Source organism: Mercenaria mercenaria, chromosome 4 (genome assembly GCF_021730395.1).
Source record: "Mercenaria mercenaria strain notata chromosome 4, MADL_Memer_1, whole genome shotgun sequence".
NCBI lineage: Eukaryota > Metazoa > Mollusca > Bivalvia > Venerida > Veneridae > Mercenaria > Mercenaria mercenaria.
In genome coordinates, this window is record NC_069364.1 from 24624640 (window position 1) to 24646416 (window position 21777).

The window sequence follows — 21777 nt, forward strand, 5'->3', positions numbered from 1 at the left end:
AGACATATGTATTCCTTTTAATAAAGGCACGTGTAACTGGTCATACTGCAAGTTTCGGCACGCGTGTTACCATTGTGGCCGTTCACATAGCTTGATGAATTGTTTTACCGGTACAAAACATAACAATGGAGAGACGTTCTCATTGCCAGAAAACACAGGGGGTAATTTTCAACAAACTGGCCGAAAAAACCTTTTTCGAGGGCGTGGATTCTGGCGTGGTCGTGGATTCAACCAGTATCGGGGCTCAAGGGGTTCAAACAGAAAGTAATAACTTACCTTGCGATGATGTCCATTTTAAAGTAGCACATTCACCTATAAATATCCAATTTTTAGAAATTTGGCTTAGTAAGTACAAGTCGCATGATGCAAATATTTTATTAAACGGTTTTAAGCACGGTTTCAGATTGAACTATTCGGGCCCGCGTCAAGCTCGTGTATCAAAAAAACCTGAAGTCCGTAAAACAACAGCCTGAATTAGCACAACAAAAAATACAAAAAGAGGTAGACGCAGGCCGAGTTGCCGGTCCATTTACCGTTAGCCCATTTAAAAACTTGCAGATTTCACCAATTGGCTTGGTTCCAAAGAAAAGTCCGGGCGAATACAGGCTTATACATCACCTGTCATATCCTGAGGGATTATCAGTCAATGAATTTATAGATCCGAAAATATGCTCGGTTAAATACACAGAATTCGATGAAGCGATTCGTATTATACAAGACCTGGGTAGAAACTGTTATTTATTTAAAATGGACATAAAAAGTGCATTTCGATTACTTCCGATTCATCCCGACGATTTCGAACTTTTAGGATTTTCTTGCATGGAAAAGATTTATTTCGATAAATGTTTACCATTTGGCTGTAGCATTTCGCCTAGTTTGTTTGAGAAATTTTCTACTTTTCTAGAATTTTGCATTAAATCAAAAATGAATTCAGGACGTCTTATACACTACCTTGATGACTTCCTTGGCGGGGAGAAAGGGTACGAGTCTTGTAAAAGCCTAATGCTATTATTCGAAACAATCATGAACGAGCTAGGCGTTCCATTGGCAGACGAAAAAACGGAAGGTCCCTTAAAGGTCATTGTTTTCTTGGGCTTAGAACTTGATTCGGATAAAATGGAGATCCGAATACCGATCGTAAAAATTGATGAAGTCATTCAAAAAATTGAATTCATTTTGTCAAAGAATTCCGTTACTCTTAGAGAAATGCAGTCGCTTATAGGATCTTTGAATTTTTGCTGTCGCGCGATAGTTGTTGGAAGACCATTTTGCCGACGTCTTATTAATTCAACTTGTGGCGTTAAGCGTCCATTCCATCATGTCCGACTGAACAAGGGAATAAAATTAGATCTGGAAATGTGGCTTAGATTTTTTAGAAACTGTAACGGAATTTCAGTCTTTCATGATCGGTTTTGGTTATCCAACGATGACGAACAGTTGTACACAGACAGCTCTGGGGGCATTGGTTTTGGTATCTGGTTTAATGGGCATTGGTGTCACGCAAGATGGCCTGTTGCATGGCATAGTAATGGTTTAACAAGGGACATAACCGTATTAGAGCTTTTCCCAATTGTTACAGCTATTTGTATTTGGGGCGGGCAGCTACGAAATAAGAAGATACGGTTTCACTGTGACAACCAGGCCGTAGTAACATATATGAACACGATGTCTTCCAAGTCCTCACAGGTTATGTCATTAATAAGGGTACTTACGTTACAGTGTCTGCGCTTTAATTGTTTGTTGAGAGCTTCTCATATAGCCGGGGCAAAAAATGAAATAAGCGACGCATTATCTCGTTTTCAGCTCACCCGGTTCAAAACGTTAGCACCAGAGGCCGATTCGTCCCCGACACCAATACCAGACTATCTTTGGGATATCTTCAAAGCAGATGTAAGCACTTGGTTCGAGCAGGAATAGCAAATAATACAGCGTCTACCTATAACACGGCTGTAAATTCGCTAGAATCATTCAGAACATTATATAATTTGTCTAGAATTTGGCCATTACCTTTAAAACATGTCGTGCTCTTTATTGTGTACTGTTTTGAAAAAGGCAATTCAGCAAAAACCATAGCTACATACACGTCCGGTTTATCATTTTTTCATAAACTAAATAATTGGTTGGATTTATCACAATCATTCATCATAAAAAAGTTAATAGAGGGTTGTCATAGGTCTCGCCGATGCACTGATAATAGAGCACCAATTACTGCTAATATGTTGGAAGAAATTTGCACATTGTTATTGTCAGTTTGTTTTAACGATTATGAGGCAAAATTGTTTAAAGCTATTTTTTGTTTAGCATATTTTGGTTTATTTCGGGTTAGCGAGCTTGTAGCGAGTAGATCTCAAAATTACACACTTCAGTCAGGTGATATCTCTTTCTGTCAATTTCGTAATAACGTGCGAATTGTAATGCATACATTTAAAACAAATCAACGTGGCCATCCAATAATTCTGAAAATACCATGTGAGGAAAACAAAGCTATCTGCCCAGTGGGCACATTGAAGGAATATATGCTTGTGAGACCAAGTCAGACTGGTCCTTTGGTTATTCACAAAAATAGCCAACCGGTAACAAGATATCAATTTTCAGCTATCCTTAAGAAATGCATAGACAGGTCTAAGTTTAAGTCGCCAAACTTCAAAACGCATAGCTTTCGTATTGGTAGAGCGTCCCATTTAGCGTCAAAGGGGGTTCCGGAATCTTCCATCATGAAATTAGGTAGGTGGCGCTCCAATGCCTATATTTCATATATAAGAACATAATTCAATAGTATTTCAAAGGGAGAAAGTTTTTCAGTATTTTGTTTGTTCTGAAGATGAGAGTATATACCGGATATTTTCCTGGACCGATGATGTTCCATATAATGAAATAGTGTAAAGTCACTCGCTTTTATTTATCAGGCTGGGTGCGATTCCTATTTGAAACATTATTTTACTGTAGATCGATAGTAAGTTTACAATTATAGATTTACGTAACCTAGGTTAGGTACGTCATAGTTTCATCTATTTTATAGTAAGTTATTAATTATACATGCAATTTTACAGACATTTGGGTCATTGGGGACTCTATACCTCATTGGGCAGTTGTGAGAGCCAGCGCAAGGGGGATTGACAATTTACGGCTACCCTGTACAATAGCATGGTGGTGCAAAAGAGGGATGAGTCTGGATGAGCTGACACATGCATTACAACTCCCAGCCCTCTTTAGGAGTCCTCCTCAGGTGATTGTGATACATCTAGGGGGGAATGATTTAACAAAGCATTCTGTTAAGTGCATCTTTAAAATTATACAGGACTCCTTTGATTATATAAAGAGGGCGTTTCCAAACGCAGTAACGATCTGGGTTGATATAATTCAGAGATTAAATTGGGGTGTTCCAGACAATGAAATCAAGAGTATAGAAACTAAAAGAAAACGAGTCAACCAGCTAGGTAGGAAATTGTCCGTAAAAAATCTCAGAGTCGATATAGATGTGAAAACTAAAGGCTTTTTTCGACCTGACGGTATTCATTTGTCTGACGTAGGTTTAGATTTTTATCTAAATGCTCTTCAGGAATGTCTGGAGACATACAACGCGTAAGAATTTTGGGGGGAAATAAAGGTTTATTTCGTGGCGGAAAATTCTTTCGCTGGGACGCGATCAGGGGCATATTATATCTATCGCTAATTTAATAACAATCTTTTTGCATCCCCGTGGGTGTCTCGGCCTACCACAGTAGTTATCTTAGGAGGCTGAAAGCCCATGTGGTCTAAATTACAGTCGTTGTGACTACAGTTTTTTGTGAGCTTGTAGGAACTTGCCAGAGAGCGAAAAGGGCTAGGCGTTCTTACAATGACTCCCTCTTTTGCATAGGTTTGTTTTTCTCGAATGTAAGCATTGTTGCGCTAATGGTTATTGGTACAAATAGGGTACCTGGCTATTTGGTTTATCGGTTTAATATGGTACAACGGTGTACCATTATTTGGTACAAATAGGGTACCTGGCTATTTGGTTTATCGGTTTAATATGGTACAACGGTGTACCATTATTTGGTACAAATAGGGTACCTGGCTATATGGTTTATCGGTTTAATTAATATGGTACAAGGGTACTATTATTAGGTACAAATAGGGTACCTGGTAACCGTATATGGTTTACTTGGATACATTATGGTACTAAGGAGTGCCATTGGTTTAAAGGTACTAAAGGGGTACCTTGGTATACTGGATATTTGTTTACAGCGCAACAAGGTTAGGAAAATAAGTTTTAAAAACATGCCCTCGGTCGCTTCCCAGCGCGAGATTTTACGGCTCTAGCAAAAGCTGACATGACCAAGTATGCTCCATATCTCTTTAATCTTTATAAGAAATTGAAAACAATATATTATGTTTCTAAGAAGCTAATTATTTGAAGCTTTGTGAAAACTTTTACAAATTTATAATAAGTAAAGGATTGAAAATCGTATGTTGTTGTTTTTGAAATTTCATCCTAGAATAAAAGCAATCTGGCAGTACTTTTATTGAAAGATCTATATCTAATATCAGTTGCTATTGTTTTAAAAAAATTGAAATTTTGATGTTCGTCTGTAGGCATGTTGCTTTAACATTAATCTTAGAAAATTTGCTCATTATGGGTGTTATAGAATAGTGATGTAAATATTTGTGGGTAGTACAAAATGGCATAGCTATATAAATATGCTTGTACCTATTTTATTTATATAATTTTGTAATAAATATGGTAATGATAAAGGATGAAAATGATAGACATGTCACATTTTGATGTTTTATACTACAATTAGCCTGGTATTTTGAACAGTATGAACTTCTGGATTTAAATTTGTTCAAGTATATATTTCAAGCTCTGAATGTGTTTTAGTATAAATTTCTGCATTTAAATACATTACAGTGTATATTTCTGGATTTATGTATGTTCTAGTAAAATTTCTGAATTTAAGTATGTTATTTTATAATTTCTGGATTAAGTGTGTTTAAGTATAATTTCTGGATTTAAGTATGTTCTTTATAGTTTCTGGATTTAAGTATGTTACAGTATAGTTTATGGATTTAAGTATGTTAATTTATATATTTCTACATCAAACTTTGCCACGTTTGCTAGCTTGTCCAGTTAACTCGATAGGTATAACACAATACTGTGAATTAAGAGATCATGAGTTCTGTCCCCTGACAAGGTGCATGTTCTCTGTGATAAGTTGACAGAATAGAATGTGTATGGAAGTCAGTTGTCCGAAATTTGCAATTCATGTGGGAAAGCTGAGAACAGGTTAGTACAGAATCCCAGTAACACTGGTTAGGTTAACTTGGCTAATCATTGTTACATAACCAAATTACACATACTGTTGAAAAATGGCATTAAACGCCATCAAAATGATATTTTCTTGATGGATAACTGAAAACAAAAATATTCCATGGCTATTCACTCGCCAATTACAAGCAGATGCTGCAGTGAATAATAGCAATAAGGCATGTTTATACTATTTGCCTATATTTCTGTTGTGGAATGTGCTTTACATGTAAGAAGACACTGAACAAAAATGGCTCCTATAAATAGACTTTGACGACAGTAGCAGTTATTTTTTTGCCTAATAGACATTTAGATTTAAGATGTAAGTTCTGTTGTAACATTTTAAATTATTAGTGTTGAACTAATTTCCATTGAATTAATTGTTCATATTCTAACAATTTGAGATCGAGACGGGTGCCTCCATGGCCGAGCGGTTAAGGTCGCTGACTTCAAATCACTTGCCCCCTCATTGATGTGGGTTCGAGTCTCACTCGAGGCGTTGAATTCTTCATGTGAGGAGGCTATCCAGCTGGCTTACGGAAAGTCGGTAGTTCTACCCAGGTGCCCGCTCATGATGAAATAATGCATGGAGAGGCAGCTGGGGTCTTCTTCCACCATCAAAGCTGGAAGTCACCTTATGACCTATAATTGTGTCGGTGCGATGTTAAGTCCAACAAAATAAATAAATGAATTCAGATCGAGTCTAGTGAAGTACATGTAGTTGTTATGGACTAAACCACAATTCTTTATGCCCACGAAATTCATACATTTTACAGTAATTTTATTCCAGTTCAGTACTGCAAAATGTATCACAATTGAAGCTAAAACTGCATTTTCATTTATCAATTTATTTATTAAACTTCTTATCTTTTGTAACTTGGGAAATTGTTCATTTTGGACAACCATCTTCTTTCTTTTGGGTTTTCACTTGAAATGCAATTTAACACTTTTTGCTGACGTATGCCATAATGTTGTGCAATGTAATATAAACAATGTAGCAATGTATTATGATATAATATGAACACTGTAAAGTTATGAATGGATGCATGAATTATGTGTCTTCCATTCGGTAGAGAGGATGATATTTTTGTGGAATCAATTAAGTTATTTTGTTTCTTTTTTTCATATTTTACTTGATGTTGATAATGTACATGTATAGTGTTATCTAATGTTAAGAATATATATTGTCCAACTCTGAGGGAAATAAAAGATCTACTCATAAAGTACTTGCATGCTTGTTTTTTTTTCTAGTTGATTGCAAACTGTCCAGTTCTCCCTGTCAGATTCAGATAGAAAGTCTTTGCAAACTATCCATCTCTCTTAGTAAGCTTAAGAAAGAAATTCTTTGTAAAGTGTTCAGTTGTCCCTGTTAGGTCAAAAAAGAAAAGTTTGAAAAGTATCTAGCCCTCCCTGTTAGCTCAAGAAAGAAGATCTTTGCAAACTATCTATATTTTCCAGTAAGTTCAAGAAATTAAGTCTTTGCAAAGTATCCATCTGTCCCCGTTAGCTCAAGAAAGAAAATCTTTGCAAACTATCTATCTTTTCCAGTAAGCTCAAGAAAGAAAAGTATCCAACTTTCTCAGCTCAAGAAAGAAAATGCAAAATATCCAACTCTCCCTGTTAGCTCAGGAATGAAAAACTTTCAAAACTATCGCTTCCAGAATGCTCAAGAAAGGTCTGCAAAGTATCCAGCTCTCCCAGTAAGCCCAAGAAAGTCTTTGCAAGGTATCCACTCTCCCTGTAAACTCAAGGAAGAAACTCTGCAAAGTTTTTCTAAGAAGTGGAGTCTAGAGTGGTAGCTTGGAGCTTTCTTCACAATCGACCAGAAAAAATTCTTCTAAACTAAACAGATGCATAACAGGATTTGTCTCCCTTTGACCGGGTAAAGCAAAAGCACTCTGCACAGTCGGAGTCAAACACAAACTGACCCTGAAAGTATATATACGCATCAAGGCAATACATGACCAAGTTCGATTTTGCTTTTTACGGTGAACAGATAGAAGGTCATACACGGTTATATTGCCCACAGACTTGTAAACGTATTCCGATCGCTGATACCTACGGAAATGATTTTTTATTGAATGATCATCTTTGGAGAAATATTAAAACCTTAATCCGGTGAAACCTATTCGAAAGGGTTATAGGTCAAGGAGAAATAAATCGTTTAATGAATTTAAAACTTTGTGTCTCAGCTGTGTAGTTGTCAGGGTGAAATGGAGTTTTTGCATCTGCAGACTGCGTTGAACGTTAAATTGTAATATACTGTAATATATGAAAAGGCCTCACGTGATAAATGAAGAAAACTGAATGAGCTGGTACCGGCATGCCACTGGTACTTCGAGTTTTCATGGATGGTTTGAGGATGGGATGGGGGGGGGGGGTACTTATTCTTGTTACATTCAAAAAGGAACTCTGTGATAAAAAGAGCTCTGAGCTCACCGGTTCCTGTAATAGATGCAGTATAGTACTTTCAACATTTCTATTACAATCAGTGGAACTGTGCAAGCAAAACCAACGAGGATTTGATCGTTACTTTATCTACGCTGGAGTTACTGAAGTCACATATCAATATTTTAACCAGTTTTAGACATTTTGACTGCAAAAGCAGCAGTTTAGAATTCGCACATCGATGAAGGGCAAGTGATTCAAAGAAAGCGACCATTACCACTCGACCATTTAACCCCTGTCGTCCTGTTTCAAAGTCTCCTGTTACTAAGTCTTTTACATAATGTATGTAAATATGCACATGTTGAATCCTTGGAATATCTTTGCAGAATTCTTTTTCCCCGTGTCACAGAAAAAAATCAAATTATTGGTTTCTTTAGAAAATACCTTTAGAAAAATTAATATTTAATATACTACAGTGTTTAAACTTAATTGGTCAATGGCAATATAAATGACTTTTTACAAAAATGCCATTTTGTACAGAATGATACATTCGAACGAAATTGATTGCATCCAAGAAATAAACGCTTTGTCTAGAAATTAGTCTAAATCCGTCGTATTCTAATACTTGTCTCTATTAAAGCACGCTTGCGATAGAATGACGTCACGTTAACGTGCGGTGAGAACAAAGTTTTTGTTGCGACCAAGAAAGAGCGCTACTTTATTTTAACGGTATGTTAGGTATTTCTCAATAAATACACATGTCTTTGTTGTTGTTTTTTTCTTAATAACGGGAGATATAATTACAAAATTCTACAAAAATCAATAAAGCATACATATTTAATAGGGATCTAGCTTTATGTAAAGGGAGCGTTCCCTAAATTTATTAGTTTCTTTCGGGATATATGAAAAGTAAAAACGTAATAATTTCTGGCTTAAGGAATTATGATCTTTTTTTTTACAGTTGAATTCTTTTTTCATACTCTTTGAGCTTCAAGAACATTAGTTTCTAAGACATTTAAGATCTGCAAAAGCACAGGTCACTGCTCTCGTTTTTATTTCATAGAGTAATTGCTTCTTGCTTTACTCCGCTATGTGTTCGAAACCACTCTTATGGTATAGAACTCTTGCATGTGAACAAGCCATTCAGCTGATCGGTGGGTCTTTAATATCCTAAGTGGTGATGTTCTGAGGGTAACGGGGGTCTTCCTCCTTCACGGAAAGATTGAAAATCGCCATATTACGTCTATATAATGGGTTGCTTTGTGGTCCAGTTGAAACACAATTACCTATCAATGCAGAGGTCCGGGGTCAAAACTACGGTTCAGGCACTGGATATTTTTAAGATGCTATTGAGGGTCTGTCAGTATTTTTTCTTCCCAGGAAAGAGAGTTTTGTATGTATCGGTGCATGTTAAAGTACCAGGCTGTCTAGGCTAACTTAGATCTCTCTCTCTCTCTCTCTCTCTCCTCTCTCTGTGTGCGTGTGCGCGCGTGTGTGTATGTCAGTTCGCCTTGTTTTTGTACTGGTAGATCCCAGACTGACTGATTTTGGATGTCAAACACTTTTTACTGTTTTATTATGAAAAGTATGGTATGCAAATCTGGTATGATGATGATGATGATAACAACAACAACACTAATATCAGTGAAATTAAATCCAACAAGAATAAGCTTTACTTGCTATTTTGCAGTGATAAATAAGAAAGAATAATTCAAAATGAAACTAGTACATTGAAACACATCATATTTATTCACGAAGTCAAGTGTTTGACATACACAACTAACAAATGATAGCTTATCTGCATATATAGCAAATGTACTATTCATGGAATGTGAGGTGGAAAAACCCTGAATCAACGAACTGGTATTTTTAATGGCCTGGGATACCAGTTTTGTTGATAAAAATAGGCTGTGAGAACTATTTATAGTAATTTACGTATTTGTAATATCTTTATCAGCCATACATGTATGTTCTATATACGGTATTGTTAAAATTCAGGTATACTGAATCTTGCATGTGAACGGTGTACCGTCAGTTAAATCTACCATAATGCATATTCTGTCCTTTTTGCAGTTATACTGTTTTCATGTTTTCGCAATATTCCGAAACACTTATTCATATCAACACTGTTGCATTAGTACAATACAATAGGGTTATTATAACAGTAGATTGATCTGGGATGCAGTATTCGGCTCGAGTGGATTTTGCCAGAGGCGCGCAAGCGCCGAGTGTGATCCGACCTTGCAAAATCCACGAGAGCCGAATACTAAGTCCCAGATCTGGCTACTGTTATAATGGCCCTTTTATTATATACCTTTACCATTTTGATTCTTGTTTTGTTCTTGAACGAAATCTTCAATGTTTATCGATATTAAATGGAACTTAGTGAAGTTTTTATGTGCGCTATTTATAGAAATGTGTCGGGTCATGCATATTAATGAAAATAGTCCGGCAGCATACAATACGGAAGGTACAATACGGAATTTTAAAGGTACAATACGGAATTTTTGTCTGTCTGTTCATATTTAATTGTGAAATACAAGCCCGACTTTTTTACAGAATTTATATAGGTATATAATAAATGCATATAGATAGCAAGTATTAAATATGATTGTCCACGCCATGTACCCGGGTAATCCTAACTCTGTTCAGCGACCCTAACTCGGTGCCAACATGGCTGACAGAAAGACGATGTATGTAGTTAATTTCCTTGTCTTTTTCGTGTTTTTATGCCAGTATGCAATGTTAGCGTAAAACTTTTGATAGTCATAATATCCTGTATTGATAACATGTTCTGTGTACTAAATATTTCAGTCGAAATGTCACATTATGTGGCTGGAATTCATTAAAATGTGCTCAAAAAAGTCTTCAAAATGAACATGTTTTATGTTTCTAACTGTTTTAGAGTTCCAGAAACTGCAGTAAGACCTTACTTATTAAATGTATTAGTTCCATAATATTCTTTGACAATGTTTAACAGTATCAAAGTTTGAAATCGATTTTTATACCTTAAAAATTGTATTGATTATGAGGTGGGTTTAAATTTGCGGATAATTCCTAACTGGTATAGAAAACAGTGCTGGATAAATACGAACTTAGAATGGATAAACACCTAACCAAACGAAAACTGCTGTTCGTCTGTGCTTTTTTATGGACTGCTGATGTTCGAAGTTCTCTGATCTACCCACCCTGCAGGGATGTGGGATTCCTATGTCCAACTTATCCGACTCGTGATTTTTTGCCGGCGGACAAGTGCATTTTTCATTCCGTGTGTCCGCGGACAAGCATACTTTTTCAGGTATAAAAAGAGAAAACATAAAATATCGTTTAGATTGTGTGTTGCTTCAAATGTATGGAGGTGATAAAGATAATGGGTTCTTTGACTAGGTCTCGCGCACACTGTAACTCGGTGACTATGATAAAATATCAGAGAAGATTTAGATACAAGAAGATTTATTTAACGTCGGAAAAGTATAAACATATAACACTAGCTTAAAGCTATTTTCCGACAAACACATGTAAATAAGCTCAACATAAGTAAAACAGCTGTAACAAAATGCAAATATGTTAAAGCACATCAAAGCAGATAAAGCATCTGGCTCTAAGTAGATAAGAAACAAATCACAAATTATCACATACATATTACAGCAAATTAAAACAAAATAGCACATATGTACTAGCAAATAAAATGAAAAAGTAATTTACCACATACAGATTTAGCACATTTAAAGCAACATAAAAAATTTAGCTGACACTACACAAAAATAAGAAGAGTCACATTTTACAACATGCATTAAAAAAAACATAAAAGAAGAAACCATATACATGCTAAAGGGAACATAACTACTTAAAGTAGCTGAAGAAAAATATTTGCATCATCAGCATATAGCATTCTGTAACTAAAACTAAAAAAGGAAAACAAGGGTTACACACAGAGAACTAAAAGGACATTTAAAGACATCAGAAACGTAAACAACTTAAAAAAGTATTATGACAAGTTTGTAAGTAGAATTCCAACTGCTGAGACAATAAGTCACTGTCAAGGAAATATTTGACCCAGTAGTCAGCCAAATTAAAATCAAAAGCGCACAGAGATCGCAAGTATGACTAAACAAGTCGGAACGTTTTAAGAGTCTTCCTCTGAATTCATCTGGCTTTGCACCATTGCGTGGGCAGTGTTTCGGGCATGACCTCAAAAGATCCCGAACACTGCTTACGCGATTTCAGAATTTTATAAACGTTAAAAGGCAAATATTTCAACAGTTTATGTTTTACCACAGTTACTGTGATATGCTTTTCTTTTCATTGTCCTAAATAAAGAACTCGATCTCCAGTCTATTTGTGCTTTCATGAACGTTTAATATTACAAATCAGAGCAAGTGAAATTTGACTATGGACAAGTGGATTTTAAGTGTCCGTGAACAAGTGAAAAATGTAAGGATACCCACACCCCTGTCTCATCAGTCCATGCATCACTCCCCCCCCCACTTTTCTTCCCTATTTACCGTCTGAAATATATCATATTTAATAATTAATCATAAATCTAATCCCATTTAAACAGTATCAAAAATATTCCATTAGCACCTCTATAAAATCTCTTACACTATACGATATACAAGATTTGAAACAAACACAATTCTTCTGAAACAGTGTGTGTGTGTGTGCGTGCGTGCGTGCGTGCGTGCGTGCGTGCGTGAGAGAGAGAGAGAGAGGGGGGGGGCGGGGAGAGGATTGGGGACTACAGAACTTCGAACATCGGTGGTATTAAATAATTTCTTATGTAAATATAATAATTTTGACTTTTATACTGAGTTATTTTTAGGGTTTATCCAGATTTTTCCAAACATTGCTATTTGCATAATATTAAAATTATGAAAAAATATTTGACTGTAGTGGGCATACATATAACATCTGAAAATTAATGACAAAGTTGAAGACAATACCGCTTATAAATTAATGATTACAATAATCAGACCATTTTACATGTCAACTCATTCTCTTCTATAGAATACTAGTCAGTTAGGTGTTTATCCGTCACACAGTTTCGTGTAAGTTAGGTTTTTATCCATTCCTCATGTAAACTGAGTTCGGTTTTTATCGAATCAAAGTTAGGTTTTTATCCCTTTTCTCGCTGTCAGTACATTTGAACATGTATTGTGTCAACATGTAGTGGGTTAACAACATAGTGTAAAGGGGCCTATAAAGCAGTATATCTTTGCTTTCAAACAACAAAATAGTCGAGGCATCAAAAGCATAGAAGTATTTTTAAAGATTTTTTTGTAAAAGTTTTCATTGAAAAAGTTGCCTTGTTCGTCGTTTTTCCACCTTAATACACAAAGGTTGATATATTTAACATGATACATTTTGAAATAAATAGACACATGATCAATGGAGATAGATATAACAACAGAAACATTCCTTTATACATCGTAATTACACAGAAAACAAAAGTTGTATCGGCTTTACATCCGCCATGTTGGCACTGAGTTAGGGTCGCTGAACAGAGTTAAGATTATCCGGGTACATGGCGTGTTGTCTGAACCCCCTAAATGCCAATTTGCAAAATGTCATTTGTAACCTGTACAATACTAATATTACCTACTATTTAATGTAAAGCTCTATTTTAATCACTATCATAATAATATTAATGTGACAATGCACATATTTCTAGCCAGATACGGTTTGCTAGTTTGCAGTTTGCAATGCCTTCAAGCCATTCTGTATTTTTACGCCAGTTTTTTATTGGATGTTCTTTTTAAATGATTTTGTTTGATATGTTTTAGTTCCAAAAGCAAACGTCATTTCTCTTGTGCTCTCTTTCTCCTTTCGTTCCATTGTCATTTTGATCGTTTCCAGTTCGTTCAATAATTTTAGAATGCATTCCATCTCGCTTTCGCAATCTGATGTTGTCTTTCTTCAGATTCATCACCTTCTTTGCTGATTTGAAGTGTTTCTGTACTCTCTTTATTTGTTTCAGCTACAGAATATTCTCTTGTAAATAAGCATAGATATATTAGTTATTTATCTCAATAAAGATAACATAATAAAGTTTAAAAAGTAAATATCCAAAATGATGATGTGCTAAAAAGGAATGCGCAAGAAATACAATTGTTGTAATTAAAGCAGTGTGCATCATACTGTCAGATATCCCTTTCTATAGTGTTCCATAGATCTGCACATTTCCTATTGAGCTAATTAAGTGGATGCGTTTTCTCACAATATGCGTTTTTAAAAATGGCTCCTTGTCATACACATCAATAAAATGCATATTTGAAGGATTTCATTAATGTAAAAGAATGTTTAATGTTCTATTGATCATTTTTCTGTCTTTTTGTCTTTTTTATTTTAAATAGCGTATACATAATTGTATACTATAAATAGTTTCTAATGGCTTTCCACATTATTAGATCATATTCACAATCGTAGTTAAGTGCTAGAACAAACCATGGATCGTTATCCTGGAATATCAAATGGAAGACCAAAGAATCCTGATTATTCCATGGTAACGGAAAGACTGGCAACATTCAAAGACGTGGCAACATTCAAAGACTGGTCAACAAATGGGATCTCTATTGAAGAATTATCGAGTGCGGGATTTTATGCTACAGGTACTTAATAAGTTTGTTGTAAAATTACGGACATATTTTGCTGACATATTGTCAGACATAACAAGTTTGGACATGATCACGTCGCTACATTTATCATGTAAACCAATTCTATTTGTCTAACAAGGATCAAACAAGAAATGAGTTTTTTTTTGTTTTTTTTTACTAGATACTAGAATTTTTCAAATGTTAATATCTTAATTGGGGATTGGACACATATTTATTGACCTTCTACTGAAATATTTGCAGTAAACGGAGCGCATCGAAGTGAAAACAATAACTTATTCAACAGGTGATCTATAACTTATTACCATTATCGACCACTAAGTTGTCTACTATATGGATTCATTTAATATGTATTGCATAAACTTTTAAATTAAACCAACTAGTGAGGTTGGGTGTATAGGTTAGTTAAACTATGATTTTTTAAAAGTTATGTAGAGTCAGAGACCATTTCTGTTCATATTGTGTGTACTGAATTGTTCAGGAGAAGAATTGGGATCACTTTGTTTGGAAATATATATTTTGCCTTCTATTACATGTACTTCAATAATCTCACTTCTTTACCAAACATGATTTCTTAGAATATTGCACCATTTTGACAATATCTTGAATGGTTTTTGACCTAGTGCGTACAGCACGAGCATACTATACAAGTAAATGTAGGTATATATAGCGGAAATAAAGAAAAACTGTAAAAGCTAGAGTATGTCAGAAGTTTAAGTTTAAGTCCCTACTTGATGCATTATATTGATGTGTGGGTAAATGTATCCATGCCTTTATTTTCTAAGGATGAACAGTTTTGGCCTTGACAATCGCAAAGAAAATAGAGACAATATGTAACTCACTCGAAATCTCGACTGACTATAAAATACAATAAATAAAATGCACATGACACTAATGCTCTTCCGCATACGAAGACATCTAGTTACCTTACTCTATTTTACCTGTTACATTGATAGTATGAATAGAAAACGACAACAAAAACGCTATCGATTATTATTATATGTCTTTTATCAGTGTTTATTGGTAATGGGGCTTCTTCATGGTAAATCTGGGTTTTCTTTATGGGAAATTTCGATTAAAAAGTATTTACAACAATTTTGTCACGGATTAGTGTTTCACTACCTTATTCCCTTTTTCAATAATAAAGTAAACATGTTAGCATTGCAAATACGTGCGTGATTTAGTGACCCCCTGATATATCGATTAATGTTGCATTTATTTGTGATATTTGACCATGATACCGATAATTGTGGTGTAACTTTCAGAACGCTTATCACTTCCCCAAAAATTAATCACATTCTTTAACTAACGCAAATGCGAGTTTAACAAAATGCGGGGAATTTTTAACCAAAACACGTTTTGAAAAAATGTGAGAAAATAAAAAAGTTTGTTTATATGCTGTTTTTTTATAAGATAATTTGTAAAACCTAATAGATTATTTATTTGAAAAGTCTACAAAGCAGAAAAAACTTTTAAAATGTTCTTTATTGAATATTTGATTATGTAAGACCGATGTTTTTTTTTCGAAAATATTTTTGAAAAGGATAAATGCACATATTTTAAATTTACGAAATTAATTCATTAAATGGAAGTTATTGTTTTTATTCTAACTTTTAAAATGGCTATTTAAACTGATTTAAACAAAGAAAACATTCATATTATTTTTTTCTGCTGACGCAAGGCAAACTTTTACACATAAACTGTAGTTAATTTAAAAAGGTTTAGTAATTATATTCCTGTTCCAGGAAGCCGAGACTCTGTAAATGTTTTACTGCGGAGGAGGGATGCAACACTGGCAACAGGATGATGACCCTTGGATAGAGCATGCAAGACATTTTCAGATTGTGACTTTTAAAGCTACATGTAGAAGAAGATTTTATAAAAAAGGCACACTATGTGGATGGAAAAGATGCAATGGTGATTAAAAACAATTATGATTGATAACATTTATAATTCCGTGAAAATATTCTCTCGCAAGTCAGTTCGTCAATATAAAACACTTGACCTCATCCTTTGTTTCACTGAAGAGCAATCGAGTCATGTTATAATGTATATCAAACGCCACTATTTATTTGAATCTTAAGTCTCGAGTCACCGTTCCTTATGATCGACATATTTCTTCCGGTCGGACTTTGTCTGTTTTGACATTGTTTATTGTCTGAGTGTACCATTGATATAAATCATACTTTAAAGACAAACCAGAAATTTTAATTGATCAACATCTCTGAATTGCTAGTCAGAACGATTTTTCTTAATAACAATTTTAAATTTGCTAACTGAAATTTTGATTTATCGTTAAATCCAACTTGAACCTGTCAGAGTTCCATGGGCAACATTTAAGCAATACATCATTGTGAATTATTTGATCTTACATTTTGAAGATTGTCATTTTGGCCAGTCAATAAAGAATTCATTTGCTTTATTTACATTTGCGTTTTTGCATGTAATTTTCGGGAAAGTTGGAGATTCAAAGTCTTACTTCTATCTTGATGGACTTTTTTGAAAATTATTATCTATTAATTGATTCGTTTTAAGGAATCAACATTTGGGCATGTGAAAAAAGTCTTGTTCCTGATAGTGATAGAAGATTTGAATAGTAAGGCATCTTGTTCTTATGGAGAAGGGTACAAGAAAGAGGATGTTGAACACGCGATTGAAAGAGAAAGAAAAAAGCATGGTTAGTTAAACTGAGAGGTATTTTTTTTTGAAAACATAATGAAAATGGTACAATTACTGTGTTAGAAGGTACTTAAGAAATATAAATTCTAACATGCACTATTTTTTTCCTCTGCAGTTAAAATCGGAAAAGACAAACAAGTTCTTGGACTTTTCACTTAACATGATTTTTCCCATTATTGAACAATCATGCCTACCTAAGAAACAGAAATTGAACCCTGATATGAAATTTGACCACGTGCCCACCAATTTCCCCGGTTTGGCCAACTTCAAACTTCCGTTGCAATTTTTACACATACGGGTTTTAAAATTTTTAAAAAAATCATACACAGTTTATGATCATGATCAGTTTGAACATTTTCTTTTACAGGTAGCGGGGATTTAAGGGCTCATCATATTCTCGAGGCTCTACTTGAAAGCGAGACGTTTACCCGCCCTGTATTTAAAGAAAAATTTTCTTCTTCACGACCAACCAACCATTTGAATTGTCAAATGGCTACACGGAACGACCAGTACATGTTCCAGTCAATTTGTGGGGTAACGTCTCTGAGTCTCTTGGAGAAAAGACATATATGATGATGCACTTGTACTGGTAAATTCATTTAGATCTTTATCGTCGCTTTATTATCCCAATGGCAATACTTAATAATTTTCAGACACTTTGACTGTGCTCATAGGCGTAGGAGCAGGGGGGGGGGGGGGGGGGCAGCAGGGGCCAGGCCCCCCAAAGCTAGGAGAGGGGGGGCCAAAGTATAGTTTGCACCCCCCCCCCCCCCGAATATTCTGGAAAAGAGATATAAATTGCAGTCTAATATAACATTTACTTAGCATCATATAATTCTTTTCAACCTGATTTCTGTTGCATTTGGCCTTCCCTTGTATTCAGACTAAAAATGTTTTCTTTCCGTAGTGTGACTACTGAAATTGTACGCGCCACGACAAGAATTGTTTACATTTTATAAAAATAATATATCATTAAGCAAAAATCATTACGTTCCGGTTTGAGCGTCTGCAAAATCAATGTAGGCCTAACTATTAAGCCTGCTTACGCATGTAAGTTATGTATTTTTTTGTTTTTCTTTTGCCCCATTCAAGGGAAATGTATTTCCACAACTTTATACCACAATAAGACAAATGCAGTGCTAATTGATTGTTGTCCAGGGTTCAACAGAAGAATTTTAAAAAAAAATGGCACACTTAATTAGAACAATACATAATATGATGTTAAGACAGTTCAGTCCCTAGTCGTATGTGTATTCATCTGAATAATCAATGATTGCTAAAAAAAAGGTTTGAGGGGCCTATGGCCCCAATTAATCCCTGTACAAGGTTTTGGGAGTCTTTGTCATGATAATGCCCCGAGGATACCTTGCCCTAACACCTCCCCCCCCCCCCCCCCCCCCCCCAAACCGCCGGTCGAAAAGGTTTGGCCCCCCCCCAGAGTTTAAACTCGCTCCTACGCCCATGGTGCTATATTTTAATAATGCAGTAAATCCCCAAATGCACTGAAATTTGGATAGTTAGGTGATACGTAGAAGAAATGAAATAAGTCAAGTTGGTGTTTACTTTGAAATGTGTCTAAAAAGTGAATCTTACAGCAACAAGATTATATTCATTTATATTATTCCACCTTTTTGATAGTATGTGTTTTTTAAAGTACTTATTAGTCTTTTTCTCAAATTAAATGGGTATTTTTAGATAAATACAAAAAGTCATTTATCCATGAATTTATTGTTTCCCAGTAAGGACTTTATCTTTTAAGTGACTAAGCTATCCAAATTATGTATATCAAGGTCATATTGATATAAAGCAAAAGGAATTAGGACAAAAATTATTGCATTTGATTAGATTTGTCAAATTTCCTTAAATGAACTTAAAAACCTTTCCTATGTCCCAAATTTAAATTTTTTTAATTAAATCCTAGGGGGGCCAAAAGACCACATAGCTAACGTAGATCAGTTACTAGTATACCCAAGAATATTTGCAGTTGTTTCTTTTTAAGAAACAGAAATGTTACAGACATATTTCAAAATGGGAAAACCCCTTAATAAATTTGACTTCTAGATTCTGTAAATGGGTAACTATGAACACACAATACAAAGCCTCTAATTTCGTTTGTAAATGGTTCTTACGGGTAGTTATACAAAAATGCAATCAAAAAAGGGGTATTCATTTTTCAGAACAAGATGTTTGTTGGAAGAGAACCGTGCTCTGAAAAAACAGGATTACCTGCAAAATATGTCGGACAATGATGCATGTATTGTGTTTATTCCCTGCGGGCACATGGTATCATTTCAGGCAATGTGTGGCAGACAAAACAAGTGTGCAGTCTGTAGGGCTGATATAAAAGACACAATTGGGCTTATCCGCCTGAAACCAAAGATATTAAAGCCCGGGGAAAATGTTAATAAATAAAAACAGAAATTATGACATTTCACTACAAAAAAAAGTGATTATGATATTTCACTAAAAAAACGAAAAACAAAATAATAAAGACAATGACTCATAGGACAATCCACGAACGGAGACGGGTGAAAAAAAAAACTCTGCTGCTGTTTTCACATATTACCACATTTTACACTAAAATGCATGGTCAAAGTAAAACACACACGCAAACGCACGCACGCACACACGCACGCAGGCAACATGCTCATTTAGACAAGAACACAGTTGCGACTGCCTTGGAAAAGTTCAGTGGCAAAATAATGTACTAATGAATTTTGTGTGGTTATTTATGTGCACCAGAATCATTCTCAATCCTCTAACAAGACAGTTTTTAATAAAATAGATCTTGTCCCAACATACACAATGGTAACTATTAATAGAGGACGATAACGAAAACATTTTCGGAAGAGTCGATTATGTCTTTATTGGTTTAAATTTAGGGTTTACTGACATGGTAAATCAAGAGTTTCTTTATATTCAAAATATTAGTACAATTATTTTGTCACGGATAATGGTTTCACTAACCCCATTCCCGTTTCTCATAGTAGCATTTAAATGTTATTGTTACAAATACCGTGCGAGAGTAGTATATGCACGATAAATTAAAAACAAATGCTTGTATATATAATTATATGAACCGTACACGTATACACAGAAACACCGCATTTTTTCGTCCTTTAATGTTTGTTTTTACCATTTTCTTTCTTCTTTTTCTAAATATTCAAAACAAATTGGGTCTCTGATTGTATAATATACAAAGTTTGACACCTCTTATAAAAAAACCTACTGTTGTTGTTAAATTATTCCCCAAAAGGGTATTTAGTTTTTAAAAACAATTAGTTTTTCACAGGGTGAGAAAATGTGCAGCCAGACTGGACTCGAACCCCGGGGCCTAGGATTATCGTTCCGATGCCTACTGACTGAGCTACCGGCCGTCCACACATTTTCTCCCGTTTTAATTTTCAAGTTCTATACCGTGACATATTTCCCACTATCGGGAATGTTATTATATAAGCAATTTCAGGCGTCGGAGACTAAACCAGTGTAGTGCTGTCAGAGTCCCATGTTGGGCGCAAATGTCACAGGGTGACTGGGCCGGGTACCCGGCCGTCTATCACATTCTCCCAGTTCTTACCGTGACATTACAATGCTTCTTTTCAATGTGGGCATACTATTTTTTTTTGTAAATAAAAGATTGCTTTAGTATTTGCATAGTGCAATATCTTTATGTTTATGTTTGGTACTATAATTTTTAGGCAAGTACAGTACATTTTCCAGAGCGACCTCTCTTAAGCTAAACCTCTCTATAACAACATCATCAAAATTTCCCTAAGCTGAAATATACGATCAAATTTAAACCCCTCCAGAACAGCAACCTCTACATAACAGTCAATATTTGTATTTCCCAAAAGGTGTTGCTCTACAGAGGTTGCACTGTACATGTTATATAAAATTCTTAAGCAAAAATTGATAAATGTAAATAAACAAGTTAAACTTTAGAGCAGATTACTACAGGATCCGTAAAGAAATCACGTAAGCATTTCAGGAACATTTCGTTTTTAAGGATTTTATACTCCATTTGACTAAAGGGCCAACTTTAGTATGTAACTTCAGTCAACCTTTCTGTAGTGTAAATTTATTCCGTGCAAAAAAAAGTAATAACATTTTCTATCTTTCTTAATTTCAAAATAAAAAGTATCTGAAATATTGAAGAGAAAACACGCAAAAACTCGTTGACCAGTGCGGGAAAAATCAAAACCATAATGTTGCGACTTTTAGGGAAAGAGTAGAAAGAATGTATCGTTTTCAGTCTGTTTACTATATCGTTTATGCGATGAAAACAGATCAAAGGTCTTTTTTTCAGGAAAATAAATCGATCTGAAACTATTCATAGCATGAAGATAGACTTAAACAAAGTTAGCGAAAGAAATGTTTCATTTGCCATAAATTTGAATCCGAGTTCCGACATTAACCCCCTGTTTGACAGATGTCAGGACACAAAAAGTGCTCATTCCAAATATTATATAAAAATAACCAGTATTTAAAAATATGCACTCGTTTTAATAAGAAAATTGTTGGTTTTAAGTAAGATAACAGGGACGTGCTGAGGTGTTTGGGGTTGTAGCCTAAGGCTTGCTGAGACTGGCAGTGATTTTGTCACTTGTGTGCGTAACACTCCCACCTGTTTAGAGAACCCACAGCCATTATAGCTACGGGGTTTATGTAGATTTCACCGATGTCAGAGAATGTTTGATGAAATCAGCAACAAACATACACTTGTCTGTTATACAAATATTTTCCGTTACAACGCTTTTCTTATTTTTGCTCGAAAAACAAGACAAAACATTACTCTAAAGAATGTAAAGGATT